This window comes from Falco cherrug, chromosome 6 (assembly GCF_023634085.1).
Source record: "Falco cherrug isolate bFalChe1 chromosome 6, bFalChe1.pri, whole genome shotgun sequence".
NCBI lineage: Eukaryota > Metazoa > Chordata > Aves > Falconiformes > Falconidae > Falco > Falco cherrug.
In genome coordinates this window covers 68057607-68077349 of record NC_073702.1, presented here as the reverse complement: position 1 = coordinate 68077349, position 19743 = coordinate 68057607, and the positions used below count along the sequence as shown (strand labels likewise).

At 40.4% G+C, this 19743-nt stretch overlaps 1 long non-coding RNA gene across 1 annotated transcript; it reads right to left on the bottom strand.

Annotated features, from left to right (window-relative positions):
• Window positions 1–502: 502 nt before the first annotated feature.
• On the bottom strand, window positions 503–4514 carry LOC129736429 (uncharacterized). Its single transcript, XR_008733021.1, has 3 exons — window positions 4257–4514; window positions 2207–2899; window positions 503–1307 (listed from the first exon to the last, which is right to left on the bottom strand). It is a non-coding gene; the product is annotated as an uncharacterized LOC129736429 (long non-coding RNA).
• Between the last annotated feature and the right edge of the window lie 15229 nt (window positions 4515–19743).

The window sequence follows — 19743 nt, the reverse complement described above, 5'->3', positions numbered from 1 at the left end:
CCGCGGCCGGCCGGCTGCGCGCAGGCGCGGTGGGCGGGGCCGCGGGCAGGAGCCGCGCGCTGGCAGTAGTCCGCGCCCGTTTACCTCAGTTGACTTTTTTCCTTGGGGGCAAAGGAAAAGGGGTAGGAACGGGGAGATAGGGATAAATTTCCAAAACTTATGGAATACGGGTATTTGAACATCTTATTTAACAGCTTGTATCAGTTTTTGAAGAAAATAATGCCTTTTGAAATCATGTCGATTGACTGATCTTGTCAGTGGTGGCTCGGGGCCTTAGTTTCCTCAGAGCTACAGGTGGCAATGGCGCCCGGCAAATGCACCTGAGCGGGAGAGGGCAGCTCTGCTACCATCTCTGCCCTGAAGAGGGCTCACCCGTCAAGCTCCGGGAGCTTTAAACTTGAGGGGTGACTGAAAATGAAGTAGGAAACACAGAGCAAAGATGAAAAGTGTGATTGACTTTACTAGCACTTTCAAAGTAAACACAGGAAAAGGAGGATTTAGGAGCTATAACCTTAAAAAAAAACCGAAGCAGGACTTCATAATAGAAATAACACACAGAGTATGACACAAGAAGCAAAGAACAAATGTTCATAAGTTATCTGTTGAGATTTTTTGTTTCAATTGTCACTCCCAGCTACAACAAGCAGATAAAGCATTTGAATCCAAAGAGAAGTTGCTGTACTCTGAGAACGACCTAGGGAAATATCAGTTGGGTGCTCTCAAGCTAGCTGTGCCATGTGATCTCCCTCCGAAGACTTGTCAACACTGAGCTGAAATGGACTCCTGGAGGACTGGTTGGGTTCATAAAAAGCAGGTGTAGTACCTGCCGGGGGGGGGGGGGGGGGGGGGGGGGAAGAAAACCAGGGGATTTATCAGCAAGTCTGTGTAACTTAAATTCCAGTGAAATCGCCAGAACAAAACCTGTAGACACATAGCATTGTGCAAGGGAACAACTGCCAGTGTGAGTCTATCAATTAATTTCTTCCTCTGGCAGGATAATACATGTTGTCAAGTACGAAGAAATACCCTGTGTCAGGTATTATGGCTTTAATGCTTCAGGTGTACTTAATGTAATCTTGGCAAGCCCAGGAAATATGGGTTACATTAAAATTCTGTACAGTGAGAATGTAAAAATGGTGAAATAATCATACCCCAACAAGCTGTTAATTAATGATCTGCTTCCAAATGCAAGGACCTATGTGTCCACAAGGGTCTGTCGTAATCTGATCCTGTGTAACTGTTTCATTCTTTCATTCTGCAAGACGTTTCAGTGAGATAATACCATAACATGTTCCAATGATTCCAACCTGGAAGCATAAATCAGAGAAAAGTGATATAAAAATTGGAAAAGGTTCAGAAAGGACAACAAGGACAATCAAGAGATATGGGTCGGATTCCATATAAGTGGGAACTGAGTTAGAACTGTGCTATCTGGAAGAGAAACACAGGAGAGGGCGTATGTCCTGCAGTTCTTGCCAAACTCTGGTGATTGCTGAAAACTGCCGTGGTAACACTAGTAAAGATCATAGAACGAACATCCACAGAAGACATCTGTGACAGTTTGACCCTGGTCAGACAACAGGTGCCCACCAAAGCCACTCCATCACTCCTGTCCTCAGCTGGTCAGGGGACAGAAAATATGACAAAAGGCTCTTGGGTCAAGATAAGGACAGGGAGATCACTCACCAATTACTGTCTTGGGAAAAACAGACTCAACTTGGGGGGGGGGGGGGGGGGGGGAATTGGTTTACTACCAACCAAATCAGAGTAGGATAATGAAAAACAAAAATGAAATTTTAAAAAACAGCTTCCCTCCACCCCTCTCTTCTTCCTGGATTCAACTTCATTCCCAAATTCTCTACCTCCTCCCCCCAGGCAGCACAGGAGGATGGGGAATGGGACTTGCAGTCAGTTCATCACACATTTTCTCTGCCACTCCTTCCTCCTCAGGGTGGGCTCCTCACACTCTTTCCCTGCTCCAGTGTGGGGTCCCTCCCACAGGAGACAGTTCTCCATGAATTTCTCTATGAGTCTTTCCCATGGGCTGCGGTTCTTCACAAACTGCTCCAGTGTGGGTCCCCCATAGGTTCACAACTTTTGCCAGCAAACCTGCTCCAGCCTGGGCTCCTTTCTATTCACAGGTCCTGCCAGGAACCTCCTCCAGCACGGGCTTCCCTTGGGGTCAGAAAGTCCTTCAGGCATCCACCTGCTCTGGAGTGTGGTCCTCCACAGGCTGCACGTGGAAATCTGATCCAGCGTTAACCTCCATGGGCTGCAGGGGGACAGCCTGCCTCACACCTTGGTCTTCACCACAGGCTGCAGGGGAATCTCTGTTCTGGCACCTGGAACACCTTCTCCCTCTGCTTCTTCACTGACCTCTGTGCCTGCAGAGTTGTTTCTCTCACACAGTCACACTCCTCTCTCTGGCTGCAGTTGCTCTTGCACAGGGTTCCCCACCCCCCATCTTAAATACACCATCCCAGAGGCGCTACCACTGTCACTGCTGGGCTCGGCCCTGGCCAGTGGCGGGTGCATCTTGAAGCCGGCTGACGTTGGCTCCACCGGACATAGGGGAAGCTTCTAGGAGCTTCTCACAGAAGCCCCTCTCTGTAGCGTGCCCCCCCCCCAGCTATGGAAACCCAAGATACAACAATGTAGTTGTATTATCTGTCTCAGGAAGCTCCTAGTTGTCCTTAAATTGTTTGGAGGTTAGACTTAGCTTTGATACTAGAAAGATATTTCCTGATAGCCATTGCAGTAGTAGAGTAGCTTGTCTGAGAAGACATATGATTCGATAATTTGCAAGAGAAGCATGTGAGAGGAGTGATGTAGATCCTTTGACGTTGCTTTGGGATGAAGAAATGACTGGATGACCACCTTGGAGTCCCCTCCTAAAAATCTGTGGAAAATACTAGATATTCATTACTTATATCACAATACTACTGAACAGTCTTTGAAAGAGAATCCCCAATCCCAATAATAGGCAATATACGTAAGATAAAAATATTCAGCACGTGAGGAGGGTAATTTTAAGTGAAAATACGGAATTGTTGAAGAATAAAATTATACAGGAGTTTTAATATTATAGCAAAGGGTGATGGAATACTGTGAAAATGTAAAAAGAACTATTCCATAGTTCAAAAATAAACGTGCCAAATACCCACACCATTGTAAAAAAGAACTCTGTGTTAATTGGTGATGTGCAAATTTTCTATTCTGAAAATGTTAACGTTTTAACAAAAATTAAGCTTTACCTTTAATATATAAAGGAGGTACCAGCCAACAACTGTCTTTTCTCAGCAAAATTAATTACTTGAATGCAGTTTTAGTAACTCTTGGTTTGCTAGAAGTACGATTCTACTGGTTAGCATTTCATGGAATATTGTAAGATACTAGAAATAACCTGGTGTACTGCAATACCTAGTTCCATGTAACAAATTTAAATAGCTGACTGCTTAAAGTTTACTTTTTTGATCTGTCAAAAAAGAAGAAAAAGAAAGATTAGCATCCTGCGTCAGTAAGATCCTGTCTTGAACTAATACCTATGAGGCATGTGGTGGCTAGACTCCAGTCTTCTCTAAGAAACCATCTGATAGCTTCCAGTCCTTGTATCAAATTTATTTTTCAGTGTTTTTTAAAAGGTAATTGAGATGTTGATTATGCAGACAAGAGGTGAATTTAACACACCCTGATGATAAATGAAAAGACATTGCGCTTCCTAGGTATCAGACTTAGTTTACAGATAGCAGATAAAAATCAGAGTAGGTGTTTAAATACTAAGACAGCCTTTAACAAGGGAAAAAGAAGAACAGAAATCAAAGGGAGGTTCAGAGGAGGAAAACAGTTGCTAACCTGCCTACATATCATTTTTTAAAAAAAAAACCAAAAAACAACAAACACAACCATATAATAAAACTGCCTGATCTTCAGAAAGCTCCTAGGTACTCAGATGACAGCCTGAAGTCCCATGGTCGATGATAGCGGTTGAGATATTCCATCTACAAGTCAGTCAATTAAAATATCTGGAGAATGCTGAGAGGCCATACACAGTGGAGGACCTTTGGCACTGGAATTCATTGTCTCCATTGATCCGATACCCTAAATAGCAACTTTCAAGAACTTTGCAAAGTCCTTCTGTCTTCTCAAGCTTTTGTTTGATTAGTGATTGAAGAGTATTATTTAGTTTTAATTATGAATGACTGTTGCAGCACTCTCCAAACTATCAAGCTGCAACAAGGTCTTTTACCACCACATACCAACATACTCTTCATGCCAGTCCCTCTGCTGCCTTCTCCTCATCCAAGGCCCACTCTCTCTTCTCTTGCTTCTTCCTCTCCCTGCTTCTTCCTCAGCTGCTCTCTCTTCACTGGCTCTCAACCACTTCACAGAACCAGCCACACCTGCACCTTATCTACATCAGCCAACCCTCTGCCTCTGAAGCCAGCCCACAGCTGTATATTATCAATGCTAATTAACCCAGCTTCATTCCTCGAAAAATTACAGTTATTTACAGCTGTTGGTTTTATAGCTCTGTAACACATAAAAGGAATTAAAAGCAGAAAAAAAAATTTGAATATGATGGGCACACATCTGGTCAATAAGGTTTTATTACCTCCAAAAAGTTACAAAGAGAAGCAAGAACAATGGTCAATGATGTGGAATGGCTTGTCTGTGAGATAATGAGACAAGACTAGGACTCTTGCATATGAAAAGGGTGGATACAAGTGGACATTATAAAGATTTATAAAATCTTAAAATATTATGAATATGGAGAAGGTGACTAGGAAATGAACTTAACAGGCAACAAGCTTAGAATAAATGTGTTGCCGGAGGCCAGGGTGCAAGATATGTTCCAATGCAAATTAAACAGTTCATGGAGCACTGGGTCATCAGCAGATTTTAAGCATGATGGGTGTAGGTGCAACATGACGCAGTTGCTGAACTTCAGACTTCCACAACCAGGTGTGGAAACCAGGTAAAGAATCACACTGTGCACACTTTGTTCTGTAAACTCTTAAGTATGCAAGAGATGTAAGAGGACGTATTCATCACCCATCATGGTCAGACACAAGAAGCCAGACTGGCCTTATGTGGTATGACAGTTCTTACCTGGAACAGCATGTGCTCTGTCCTGGCATTTTTAAATCCATGCAGATGCCTTTGCTGATCTCCACAGAAGAGCAAATGTGCCTATCCCTGTGTCACCAAAACAATGCTTTCTCCTTCCCTTGTTCACAGGGTTCTGCTACCTGGATCTTGCCACATTTTCTTCCTTCCTTTCCAGACCAGCATGATATTGTTGCCAGGACAATATTTACCGGCAGCACTTGTACAGGACACTTTGTCTAAGTGTGGAGGCTTGGGTGTAAGATGAAAAATGGGTCCTATACACACCTTTTAGAGCATAAAAATTAAATACTTTTTAAAATACTATGTGAAAAATGTGATTTATTTTGCTGCAAATGCTTGATGGAGCAGAGGAGCCCTTACAACAAGAATGTTAGCCAAATTTGAGTTTATTACGTGTTCTGGCAGATAATGGAACAAGCAATCAGATAATGAGGTGTCATCACATTATTCATGGTTTTGAAATCCATCCCGTGTCACAGTCTACCTCTACTGGTCCAAAATATTCTATAGCTGTCTTTTTCTCTTTCTTATTTCATTGGTATTAAGAAAGAAAAAGGACCAGCTACAGAATGTCTCCATACTTAAGTGTTCCTTAGAAAAATTATTTGTAACTTCTATTTAATTAAAATAAGCAGTATAATGTAATTCTCCCCTCCTTGGTCTTCTGTAGGCGAGTTGGCAACACTTCACCCTCAGCTTTGCCAAAGGCTGCTGATGCTGCTAATAGAAACAAACACTATTAGTGTGCTATTAAACAGTGACAATCTGTGAGCATACCCAGAGCTTTTTCCTTTTATTCCAGGTTTCAAAGAACTAAGGTTGTTCAGGGGCTAAGATCAGAGCTTACTCCAATTTCTAAATGGCCTTGCTAGGGTAGAGGATGAATTAAGTGACCTCTTGAACTCCATTTCCTTTTGTGTGTGTACGATTCTGGGTACATTAATGGTAGAACCACAACATGCATGAACAACTACTGTTTGCCTTTTTCCATCATAACAATCGAAGAAGAGAAAAGTAAGGAAACCTGAGAATATATGTCCTTTCTAAATTAATGCCTTTTGAGACTCTCTGAGTGCAATGATATTTCAAGGGTATACCAGTGCCACAGGACGTATTTGGTGACATCTTTTAAGAACATCACAGTAAAGGGCTGAAACAAAAGAAAAGCATTAAGGGTATGCAATTAATTGCAGCATGTTAAATTTGTTTATTTATATATATATATATATAAATTCTTATGTATTTAGCTTCCAGTTCAGTGCTAAACACAAAATATATTCAGGGATGCATGTTCAAAAGTTAAAGGATTGTTACAGCAGTGATATAAAATCCTTAGTAAATTTTGTTTTAGAGAATGCTTTATAGTCGAACACTGTGTGCACTGTGATCTGCATTCAGCAGGGTAGAAATGCTACTAGAGAGCAGGTGGGCACTGAAGAAAGAAAAACATAAGCTATTGCTCTTACGTCAGCCAGTTGCTTGAGTTTATCATGTTTTTAAGATTTTTCTTAGTTCTTCTTGGGACACAGGATGGATAGAAACAGTAGCTATTACCTTCCATGTTGTCACAAACTGCTCAGGAAAGAAGGAAAGAAGGATACTTGATACTACTTGACTCCTTTCCCTAGCACTAAGCTCCACAGTCTCCCAACCCTAAATATAAGGTCTTCCTTCACCTAAATACAGGGTCTTCCATTACCTATATCATGAGCTCTGCTATCCAGCCAAACAGCTTGGGTTTTATCAGGGCAGGAAAACCAAGACCTTTTCCCCTGACTCATAAGGGAGAATCATCAGCCAAGCCCCTTGACTAATTTTGCGCCTGCATTTTTTGACCCTATTTCAGGGGGTTTTGCGCAAACTCGTTCTACCTGCCAAGATATTCCCAAACAGATAGGATAAATTGATGGGCATTTGAGGCTTTGAAGCCTTATTCTTTCCAATGTAGCAGGAAGAAGTCTACAGTGAAAAGCATTTCCTGAAGTCTAACAACTCTTTTGGTTGATGACTGTACAAAAATTCAAGGAAGGAAAATCCAGTGGAAGCCCAGAGGCAAACCAGATAGTGGTAACACGATCCCAATGGTCAGTATCAGTGGTCACAAATTTCAGTATCACTTTCAGAGGCTGACTTAAATTCCAGATCCACACAGCTGGTTTGAGGGCTGCATAAATGGCTAAGGGTCTTTTTTTTTTAGTAGACTGTAGCAGACTTCATCGTTAAAAAAAATCTCAGCTCAACCATATGAGCTGGTAGTATGTTCTGGGAAATTCTGATTTGAGCAGCGTGCTTTTCCAGTGGTATTGCAACTGTCCATGCCTATATTGACTGCCATGGAGAACTAAGCAACTCCAGATGGTAATTAATTCTAGTTTAGAAATTAGTATCACACAGGGATGAAACACCTTCTGAAGTGTCTGTAAGACACCTGCAGTAAGACTAGGTCTCAAACTGAAAACTTTTACATGACTAAAATTAGCTGACAGTAGTAAAATCGTCTAAAATTAGTTACACCATGAGAGAAGTCATCAATAATACTTTCAAAATTTATTCACTTCCATGGTGTCAAGGGAAAATACGTCATCCCAAGGAAAGACTAAGATTCCCAGCTTCCCACTTGCAGCTTTTAAGTCATTTGCTCATTGAGTGCAGTCAGCAGAGTTCTCTTCAATACTGAAATAAGCAGACACCAATACATCTATCCATTGCACTCACGTATCTAAAAATGTCATGTTCAACCGCCTAAGAGCAGTTGGTCAGATCTGTCTCTTGTGATGAATGAAAGCAAGTCAATTATCAGTCCTGCAAGAGAAACACTGTCCCTGGGCTTTACAGGAAGTTCATTGCTGTGAACATTCTCAGGGGAGACCAGAGATAGACTGTGTTTCTTTTCAAAACAATTAAAATTGTGGACCTTGTGGCATTTATTTTGCTATGAGCAAAATCTTCTTTGGAGACAAAAATTATTTCAGGATCTGGAGGAATGCAGATTGTTGTCAGAAAGAGAATGCAGTACCAAGTAAACATTAAAACCTTCAGCTCTTTCACTCTATTTTTCCTCTGTACATTCTTCACACAGACATACAAAATTGTAAGAATTTTAAACTTGTTAGCCTACAGCATAGAAGAAAGAGAGAAATGGATATTGATAGTTGTATTTTTAAATCCCCAGAGAAATTTGTGGCATAAAGACTTAAGTGAACTTTGGATCTGGTTTTGTTGCATTTTTTCTATCATTACATTGATAGGTCTTCACAAAGAGTCTTCTCTGGAAGACAGTGCTGAGCTCAAGCATCCGGTCCTAAATTTGACCTTTTTAGCATCACTGGATGCCAAAATGTAGGAATTAATTCAATGTATGGGAAAGCGCATTTCAGCTATGTGCTGTTGTCTCCTTTTACCATAAAAAGAGATTCTACTAAAGTTCATATTCACTTCAGCAGGCTCTATTCAGTTACTGGCAAACTATCAGACAGGACTACTTGAAGAAAAGATCAAATCTCTTCAAAAAGGAAAAGTATCATTAAATATTTACAAATAGGTAAAAAAGTATATTTCCTTTTATTTTGTCTGCCACTCATACTGGAGGAGCTGATAATGTGGTAGCTTATGTTTCATCAACAAATGAATTAAAAATCTAACAGAGCATATTTTTATGGGATGCTCCAGATAGGCAGGCATGATCCAATGTGTTTCCCTTGCAATTCCATTAGTCTTGATTCCCTTCCCTAGCAGTAGACTCACAAGTGCAATTTGAGTTCTTCCTGGAAGCTGTGTTGCCAGCAGAGATTTTCTTCTCCGCTACATTGCAGTCTTAGGAGTCAGCACATCTTCGGAGTGTGGCTTGGAGGTTTTTTTCCCAATAGCCACATGCTCCTTGCAGGCTGAGCCAGCTTCTTCTGGACACGCCAACAGACTGTTGGAAACTGCCTTCATCTTCTATGCAGGAACTTGCCTGTGCTGAAGATGTGGCTATGTAACAGAGGACCTTTGCAGAATTATAGTAGAGATCAACTTAATTCATAGAGAGCTACTTCAGCTGCCTTCCTCTTTCCTATGTTACCACCAAAGAACATATAACATACAGAGAACGAGTGCATGTTGCTTTCTACCTGCTCTTGAGAGGACAGCTCTTTTTGTTGGATATATGCTCTTAGGGACTGAGGAAACCAGATCAAGCCACTCCAAAGAGAGAACTGTGCATAATCGCAGTGGAAACAATGATAGAGGATCTATATATATCTCTGTGACTTGCACTACTACTGCAGCTGCGTGTCTGTCCTATACACTAATTCATACAGCTGTATTTTTAGTACCTCTGACCATGTAAAATGCTACTACACTGAGACAGTAACCTTTTCAGGATATATTAGCTGTTTAACATTGGATAGATAGGCTTTATACATATATACATGAATCCTTGTTTTTTATACATATATACATGAATCCAGATTATTTTTGCATTCCAAAATCCATCTTTAACCTTGCTATCAATAGTATTGAGGGTAGAGAAAATGTAACATTAAGCTATTTCACTTTTATCTGTTATCTGGACTGGAAATCAATTGTTCCATTTGCATATCCATCTTAAAAACAATCAATGCAACCTCACTTTGTTGTCAATGGGATTTATAAGACAATAATAATAGTATGGATTATGTCCACATTTATTTCTACTGTCAAATGATATGTGAGCTTGGCTGTGTTCCGATTTTACTTCTGAGCCTCATTATTTGTGATATAGGTGCCAAAGCAATACTAACAGAGGTTGTAGGGTTGTGGTTTAACCCCAGCTGGCAACCAAGCCCCATGCAGCTGCTCACTCACTCCCCCCGCAGTGGGATGGGGGAGAGGATCGGAAGAGTAAATGCGAGAAAAATCGTGATTGAGATAAAGAACAGTGTAATAGGTAAATCAAAAGCTGCGCACACAAGCAAAGCAAAGCAAAGCAAGGAATTCATTCACTGCTTCCCATGGGCAGGCAGGTGCTCAGCCACTGCCAGGAAAGCCGGGCTCCATCACACGTAACGGGTACTTGGGAAGACAAATGACATAATGTGAATGTCCTCCCCTGCTTTCTTCTTCTTCCCCCAGCTTGTATATACTCAGCATGACGTCATATGGTGTGGAATATCCCTGTGGTTAGTTCAGGTCAGCTGTCCTGGCTGTGTCCCCTCCCAATTCCCCGTGCCCCTCCAGCCCTCTCACTGTCAGGGCCTGAGAAACTGAAAAGACTTAGTATAAACATCACCCAGCAATAACTAAAACCATCAGTGTGCTGTCAGCATTGTTCTCACACCAAATCTAAAACACAGCACTGCCCCAGCTACTAAGAAGAAAATTAACTCTGTCCCAGATGAAACCGAGACATGTAGTAGTAGTAGCAGTAGTAAGAATAAGAAATCTCACAAAATAAGATGTTATTTCTATGTCTTCTCTTATTTTTGAGGAATATTATTGTATGTTAAAAGATGCTGGTTTTATAATCCCTTAATGAGATTTCTTAAAGCCATTTTAATATCTTCTTTTACTGGACAAACATAGTTCCTTAGGTAATACTGAAAACCATGTTCAAGAAAAGTACAAATTGTGTATACTTTGACTGGGTTTCTTCTCATTTTACTATGAAGAGATTTCATCAAGGGGGGAAATTCACTGAGAAAAGGCTATGAAAGCACTGCAGTTGCTTTGATTCTGCCAACTGACAGGTAAGTAGCTGTAGGTCGGACATCAGAGACACTCCCCATCACTTTTTCTGACTTTATCTGCATGGTTGAATTATTGAATTTTCCTTCTATTTCTTTCCTGCTTTGCTAGATGAACTATACAAAATCCTGGTTTCTCTTTCTGAGACTTATGACAGGGCTGCAAAAGAGCTACAGATCTTCTTTTAAAATTTCTTGTAATTCTAATTAGAACTCAACATAAGGTTAAAAACATTATTGTGTGTTTTAATGGCCCACATGATTTACACTCACTCTCAACATTTCTAAACTAAAGGACCATCAGTTACAGTTTGTGCAGCATCCATTTCTATTCTCTGTGGAGCAATTAGCACTACTTGACACCTACCTACATTTCCTTAAAGCTGAGTTGCTGAAATTCGTCAGTAACAAAGCATCCCGTCTTGAAGATATATTTTTTAACTCTCTCTTTGTCTAATATGGCCATGCTTCTGCTCTGAAGAAACTGTCAGTTCTGTTAATTTCTGCTACATTTCTGTTGTACTAATTTTTCAAAAGGAAGTTTTGCTGTGCCTCAGAACAAATCCACAGTGCTCAAGGATGACAGTGAAGATACTTTAAACTATGTTCATAATGTCATAGCCCTTAACTTTGGCATATCTTTACTGGAGCTTGAAAAGCGTACAACTGTGTCTCATATTTAAAAAACAGCATCGCTCTTTTTCTAGTAAAACCCGTCTTCTGCACAAAGCATTTTTGAGCAGAAAATACTAAAGGAGTGTAAGACATAGACACAAGCCTTTGTTCTGCTAATCATTATGCTCCTCTTGGTATTAGCCTCGGTGCAACCAGCGAAGAGCCAACTATTTCAACATCTGCTTGGGCAAAAAGAAGTTGATAATCATTCTGTCCTTGTCTGTCTAACTTTGGGATGCTGTTCCTGTAATATTCCTGCTGGCTTTTACGTTTTCCCTACCACTTCTTCGGTTAGTTGTGTTTGCAACTTTACTCTGTTCAGCTGCAGCTCAGTACAGATGTGAGGGTTTTCCCTCCAGATAATTATGGCAATTTCTGCATGTTCTCTCATGTTTCTAGAACATGCATATTTGCAGTTCTGCAATAGTAATCATGACTTGAAGTCCTGTAATTCCTTATCTCTATACTCAAGCAGAGATCACAGTAAGGAAACCTGCAAGGTGAACAATGCTGAAATACTACATTATATCCTGAACCATCTAAATGTATTAACTGAACAGTGGAACTAATGATTTTGTTGCATTTGCTGCAAATTTAGAGTTTACAATATACTGAGATTGTCATTATCTACCCCTGTTTCAAGTCCTCATTAACTGTCAAAATTGCATTCAGGCTGACACTATTTGCTGTTATTCTAGAATTGATTCTGTTTTGAAGGACAAGCAAAATCTATTAATTTCTTCCAGATCAACTGATTTCCTCCTTGGAAGTGTATTAAAACTGGGTTAATTTTAGCAGTTGGGAGACAACGGAATATTCTGTCACTCAGAAAATTTCAAAGTAACTCTTCTCTTAAGCAAATAAATGAATGAATAAATTATATACACATGAGAAAATACTGGGTTGATCTCTCATTACTTAACACAGTAATAACTGGAGATAATCGATCTGCTGTTTCTCTGCTACTTGCTGGTGATGCTATGTGGGTAGACTCCCCTTGGTATCCCAAACCTCCTGTAAAGTATGGATGAAGAAGTTGTTGATGCTTGTGAACAAGCTAATAAAGTACCAATAGAAGATCAAAAAGTTTCAGATAAACATACAAACTACTTTCCAGCTTTATATCAACATATTGCAAGTTGCAAATTGCTAAGAAAGGCAATTCTATCTCTAAAATCAGAATATGAAGATGTAGCCTCATATAACACCACCCCTGAGATGTAGCGATTGCTACACTCTTTGAACTGGCAATAACAGTATTTCATGCTCTGAAATGGATCCTATTTTGCAGACATTGAAGGCGTGTCTTTTATGCTTGCACCACAATAAAATACATGATGAAGCCTTTGGGAACACAGCAGTGCTCCCAGCAACTATCTTGACTAAACAGATGCAGAGGCAGGCCTTGCTACACGCATGCTACTGGACACTGGTAGCTTTTAACTCACGAAAGACAAAATATCATTAGAGGGATTTTCAAACTAAACTATAGATCCTTGTTACTCCAGCCAGTGCCTTTGTTTACTGTTCTAGGGTAAGATTATTAACAGTTTTAAAAATATTTAAACTGATAAATAAGAGTGTGTAAACAGAGACATGTTAAAGAGGGCTGGGACTGTAGTGGTAAAAATGCTTTTGTACATTAACAATTCAAACCATAAAGCTCTTTTAAAAAAAAAAAAAAAAAGAAAGAAAAAACCAGCAAATTTTGATGCCAGCATTACTTCTTTTCATAGCTCCCTGTTGGGGTTAATGAATAATTTTCAGAGTCGTGTGGCTAACACACAATCAGTGACACAGAGAAGATGTACAATAGCTATTGAAGCCAGGGAGAAAAATCAGTGTTTTCTAAGAAACTCGAGCAGGCGGCGGCATACAAAAAGCAACCACAAGATGTCAGCCTTAATGAGTTACAGTAGCTCGTTCTGATTGGGTCCTTCCTGATAAGATAGGGGAAAACTATGTATTATGTTGAAAAATTTGTGGAGAAAGTAATCTAAGAATAATATTCTTAGTAGTCATAAGCATGGTCAGAAAAACGAATGATCAGCTCCAGATAAGTCCCTATGCACATTTGTTTCTACTAGGAGAAAAGCTGAAGATTTAACCCTTCTGCTTGAGACTCACAGGAAGGACATAGCAGGGATTTGTCACTCCCCACTTGCCCTTTTTTTTATACTCTTTCTCTAAGCATCTGCTGTCAGATGGACTTTGGACTTTTTCCTGTAAAGCTATTTTTATTTTCCTGGTATACTTGACTATGTTCTCAACCTATGGGTCTGAACGCTTGTAAGATAATAAGAAAGTAATTTTCCATTTCCAGTCCAGGTTTGGAGACATTCAAGTGACAGATATTGATCGTTTTTCCTGGAATACTTTGCAATCTACTCCCCCATATTTTGCCATTTGAAAGCTGACAAAGGAATTGTGCTCTCAACTGCTTTTTTTGAGGGACACTCTATTTGCCTTTAGCTACTCACAGTAACAATGTTCTTGCGTCTGATACCAATTGCTCACACTAGCCACGTTTACCATTAGCTACTGCCATCAGTCGCAACCTCCTGTTGTTTCTGCTGGTTGTTGACACTGTGCTGCTTTGCTCTACTCTGTTCTGCCGCAAAACCACTGACGGCTTCTGCCTCTCTGCTCAACCCTTTCTTTTTGCAGTCCCTACAGTCTTTTAGTTGTGCTTAAGAAGTTCAGTGATAGCAGGATCTGCACGGAGACCTTGCAACATCAGTCAGATTTCCCAGCAGGATCTTACCCCTGCTCTGAAAAAAAAAAAACCAACCAGACAAAACACCAAAAGATGCTTTGATCCAGATTTGCTTTTGGTTCCTTCATTGTGGGATGCGATGACAAGCTGCAGCATTTGCTCCCTCAGCAATCACACATAGGTTGCCCAGAACACAACTAAAACCCTTACGCATCAACTTGTAGCTGAAGTACCCCGAGGCACCACAACACTTACCAGGAAATTAAGCCCTGAACTTCTTGTTCCTTTGCTGGCTCTCAGCTTGCTGCAGGCAGGCAGGGCTCTAGGCTTCTGTCTTACAGGATTCTCACACAGGCTGTTGTCCTCCCCTGCAGCTCACACCTCCAGCTCTACAAACCACTTAACCAAAGTTGAGCAACTCTTGTCATTCAGCTGTTAAGTGAAAGCACTTTTGCTAAAGTTACTTTGGCCTTAAAATTTAATTCTCCTGGTGTGTCTTCAGGTTTCATAATGCACTGTTTGATGGTTGCCAGTCTCCCTTGGGGCAATTTGCTTCTGCTTTCTGAAGAGAGCAGGCATCCTAATATGCAGATTAAAGATGCTGTGGTGCTCAGCTGTGGGCTTTCCAGTGGTAGGAAGCTGACAGAGAACAGTGGCACCACCCCGCAACTAATCCTACCCCCAAAGCAGGGACAGCCAAAATGCACTCATATAAGGCAAAAAGGGAGATGCACTTGTGTGGAGCCTCCAGGGGTCTGAATCTGCATCCCATAGATGAAAGTCACCTCCCTTCTGGGACAAGCGTGTCTGCAAACGCAGGTTGTGTACCTGGTTGAGAGATGACTCATGTTCTTCTGAGATCTGTGCTTTGTAAAATGAACACATTATGGTAGGATGTTTCAAAATTTAGGAGGGAAAATGTTTGAGGATGTTAAAGCTTCTTCCTGATACATCACTTGTTATAACAGTATCCTTTACTTATAGCAATCCTTTGCAAATATTAAAAGTAAAAGGTGAAGGATGAAAAGCTGTTGTTTCTTGTCTCTGTCAACCTGTCTTGTAATTTGTCTGGAATCTGTCTGGTTTTAGGTACAAAATCAGTTCCTTTTGTCTGGTTTTTGGTACAAGATCAGTTCCTTCCTATATAGTCTCCTCTCTGGAAAGCAACTAGACATATTGACCACTATGGCAGTCACAAGGGATATAGAATCACAGACACAGGAGTTAACATACATTGATTTAGTACTCATCAATTATTTTGTAATGAGTACACTGGAGAAATGCAAAATATCAGCAACACAATGTAATACCAGTACTTGTCTAAAAATATATCTGACAGATACTTTCTGCAGGAAGTCCAATGCTTCCAACATACAAAAATCAAATTTTCAGACCAATCAGTTAATTTTATCTATATATATCAAAATTTCTAAATGCAGTCTATTAGAATTTGTGATTTAACTAGCTTGTTAGTGTCACCAAATCGATTAGTGTAGCTCCCCAGCTCTTGTACCAGAAGCTCCTGGAGCATGTGGTTTCATGGGTAATTTTCCATTAGTCAGTACAACCCAAGCTCAAGTTTCATTGAAGATAGCTAATAGAGTTACTGTATTCCATTAAAAGAGTTTTCTTTCCTTACCTGATGCTTTATCAGCTTCTTAAATGTTATTTGCTTGTTCACCTGTTCTCAGTATGTGATTTTGTAGTTTTAACATTTTAAGACAAAGTTCTAGATCGATGTTTCTTTCAACATCACTTTTAACCATTGACAGTAATGTTGATAGATGATGTATACCTTCCCCCCATGGCAAGACGCTGATTCACAATCCATTTCCTGCTCTGCATTCCTAAGCTTACCCATTGCATTCCTCATTTTCCTATTCTGCCACCTTATTTTAAAAACTTGCCCACCCATAACCACTACCCTCATCCTTCTCCTCTGCATCAGCTCCAAGAATCACTTCTGGCATTCAGAACAAACTTACGGGCAGAAAACAAACAAGCCCAAGCCCCACAACACGTGCAGAGTTACCAGTTTTCTGTTGCAGTCTCATTTTCCTTCTTGTATTAAGAGCGTTCCTCAGAGGGCAGGCTGTGGCTTAGTAGAGTGCCTAAAGAGCTAGGCAGGCAAATGGGATGTTATGTACTTTAAGATAAGGTTTCTTTTCAAAAGCTCATGGCAAGGCCATGGAAGGATAGGATTCGGGGTGTCACCCTGGTTTCAGCTTCCAAAAAAGTCATAAAAAGCTGTTTTTACAGATTTCTTTGTTGTGCTTTCCTGTACTGCATGAAACCCATCTCTGGATTTTGAAATTTTCAGCTCTCTCAACATCTTCATCACCCACTTTTTTCTCCCTGAATTTGGACACATGACAAGGTTCCTGGGGCTTGCTCCTTCCTTGAAGCACTGGATCATGCAACAAGGGACCTGCTGAGGGGCAAAACTGTAGCTGGGGAATCTGTTTTCCAGCACATTCTGCTAGTTGCTCCTCAGCATTGTGGCCTCCCTTGTTGTCCTTGCCATACACACCTGGTCAGTTGCACTTGGCCCGTGGAACTCTGGAGCCAGAAAACAGATGCAAGTTAGCTGGGGATATGTCCTGGAAATAGCTCATAGTTTGGTATCATGGTCTGGGAACATGGGACAGGGGGAGGTGGAGCAAGCGTCATTTTTAAAGGATGATTTGACATATCTAGATTTGAGAGGAATCTTACTCTCTGTTACTCTTTAAACAACTGACAAACCTTGAGCACTAGAACACAAGTATGATAATAAATGGTAAAATTATTGGTTTTTCTTATTATAGGAGGTTTTTTTTCTTTCTTATAAATCTATCATTGGGTTTTGCCTGTTGCCAAAGATTTCAACTTTATGAGTGAAAGCAGTTTTGTATATGAAGAGTTAATAATCTAAAACATATATATGGTTGGGAAAAATAACTGTAAAGAATAGCCGGTCTTGTCACCATTGCATATGTCATCATCTCAGTAACTTCCTTGGAGCAAGGAGGGGGTGTGGATCCTGGGAAGAGGGGAAGGGGTGTGCAGGACAAGAAGCAGAATTTTTTATGTCATTCCAAGCTATTATTTTAGGCTGTTATTCATTTCCCTCTTTGGGATCTTTGGGGCCTCCTAAGAGGTATCAGTGTGATTAATGGTCTACTTCTTACTCTTTGAAAAAAACCCTCCCTATTTATAGCTCAGCTTTTCTGAAGACGATGTGTATATAAAAAGATTAACCCACAGAAAATGAAGCTATGATAAAAACAGCTATGGTAAAGTGCTAGAAGATGTAGCCTTAGCCAAAAAATGGCACATAGACCATTTGGCACGGTTTTCTCATACATTGATTATTTGTAACTTGAGTTACAGAAGCAAGGAAAAGTGACACTCCCCAGCGAGCTGCTGCCTGTAATATGCATGGGATGCCAGAGAGGGCACCTGACAGTAAAGAACGAGGGCACAGTACACCCATGATGTTAGTGTCCCTGTGGGACAAGAGGACAGGAATGTACATGAAACAGCAGCAGCAGAAGGCTACCGGGAAATAAGTACTATAGAGGCGTTTTAATTTATTGCCAGCTGCTGTTTTCCAGGGACTGGAATAATTTTCCGATAAACAAAACCAGCAAAGCCACTACACATCCTGCCTACACTGCAGGGCTGCATGAAGCACCAGGACCGTGCTCTGCAAAGCCCACCCAGAGGGACGGAGCAGAAACCTTCAGTTCTGAAACTTTCATGTGCATATGCAAGGACCTTTAGGGCGTGAGGTCAAGAGCCTTCTGAGCTGTCACATAAAAATTTCTAAGGCAGCCTAGCACCCACAGACTGTGCTTGGCTTCTACTTGCCTTGGCAAGTTTCACAGCTGACACAACTTAAACTAGGTTGTGCTAGAATAAGATGTGCCAGATCTCACATTAACAGTATACTGTATTACCTACACATAAAATTATAGATTATGACAGACCTATGACAGACCACTGGCGTATTTTCAGTTCTTGCAATGACCTAGTTTCTGACTGTTCATAAAGCAGACAATAGCTATTTTAAGCTGAAACTTTGATTTCATACCATGCTTAAATAATTAATCAAGCAAAAAAAATTATCATCTAAACATATTCATCTACAAAGATACACGCAGCCATATATATACAAGAGAAATATGTTATTTGTTGTCTCTGTCCTTACAAAAAATCTCTTCAATAAACTTGAAACAGAAGTTGAGTAATATTTTTTTTGTCTGTTTTCTATTTATAGCAAGGGCATCAGCTAATGAGCAGAATATTCCCCCTTGTGAGTAAGGGAATCAGAATCCAGCCATAAAGGAATTGATATCTATCTATTTATATACAAATTATGCCCTTGTAGAACATTGGGGAGATATCTATCCCCATGCAAGGCCTGATTTGTATGTGAGTATGTATGTTAAAAATTCTTTAATGTCTTATTAAGCAAAATCTGGTTTCTGGATATGCTAACTCTGCAGAACTTGTATGCTCCAATGGTTTTATGTCTGTGTCTAATCCTGATTATTCCTAATCTTAAATCAGAGAAAATCCTCTCTTCCCCTCTGCAATCACCTGATCATGATTACTGGATTACCTTATAAATACTTGATTGTTTATTACCATGAATCATCTTCTTTAAATATATATTTTACATAAATAGGGTCTGTCTTTCATCTTCTCAATCCTAAGCACTGCTGTCTTATGTGTCCTAGGTATTCTAGGTCCCATGCTAGTTGTGGTAGAAGGAATTCCCAAGCCTCCCACAAGGCATGATCTCCACACAGGCACCATCTCTTTCAAGGGCAGGCAGCAACAATGCCCCGTGGTATTTGCATGGGAGAACAACTCATTTTCCTGGGCAAATCAATGCAGAAGAAAGAAAAATAGAACATGTCATTGCACCACTGAATACTGTGGGCAGTTCTCCCCCCTCACCCAGGTCAGAAAGGATATAAAAGGATGTCAGGGATGGTCAAAGCTATGAAACTGCTGCCGTCTGAGGAGTTTCTACTCAAAGACAAAGCTATGGGTGAGAAGGAAGGTATAATAGAGCTCTGTAAAGTCAGGAGTAGCACAGAAGAGGTACACACCAAGTTGATTATAAAGCATCAAGCAAAATTTCCAGGCAGCATTCTTAATATGAACAAAAGCAAGGGTTATTTCAGATAGCACACAGGAAACCGGAACTCTTGCCACAGGGCACTGTGGTAGCCCAAAGTATAGATGGATTCAAAAAGCAGCACCTAGAGAAGTTCCTAGAAAAAAGTTCATCAAAGGCTTTTAAGCACAAATTCCTGGATACAGCTCTGTCTCTAAAATGCCAGTGGCAAGGCCAGGGGAATGTACCAGCTATCACTATATGCTTTACATGCTTTAGTGAATCATGCTGATCATTGCTTGAGATTAGGATATTGGGCTCAACATTTAAATTAGTAAAGTCATTTTTATTATCTATTCTCCAACAGAGTTAATTACAGAGTTAATTGTTAATTACTGCCAGGCCAT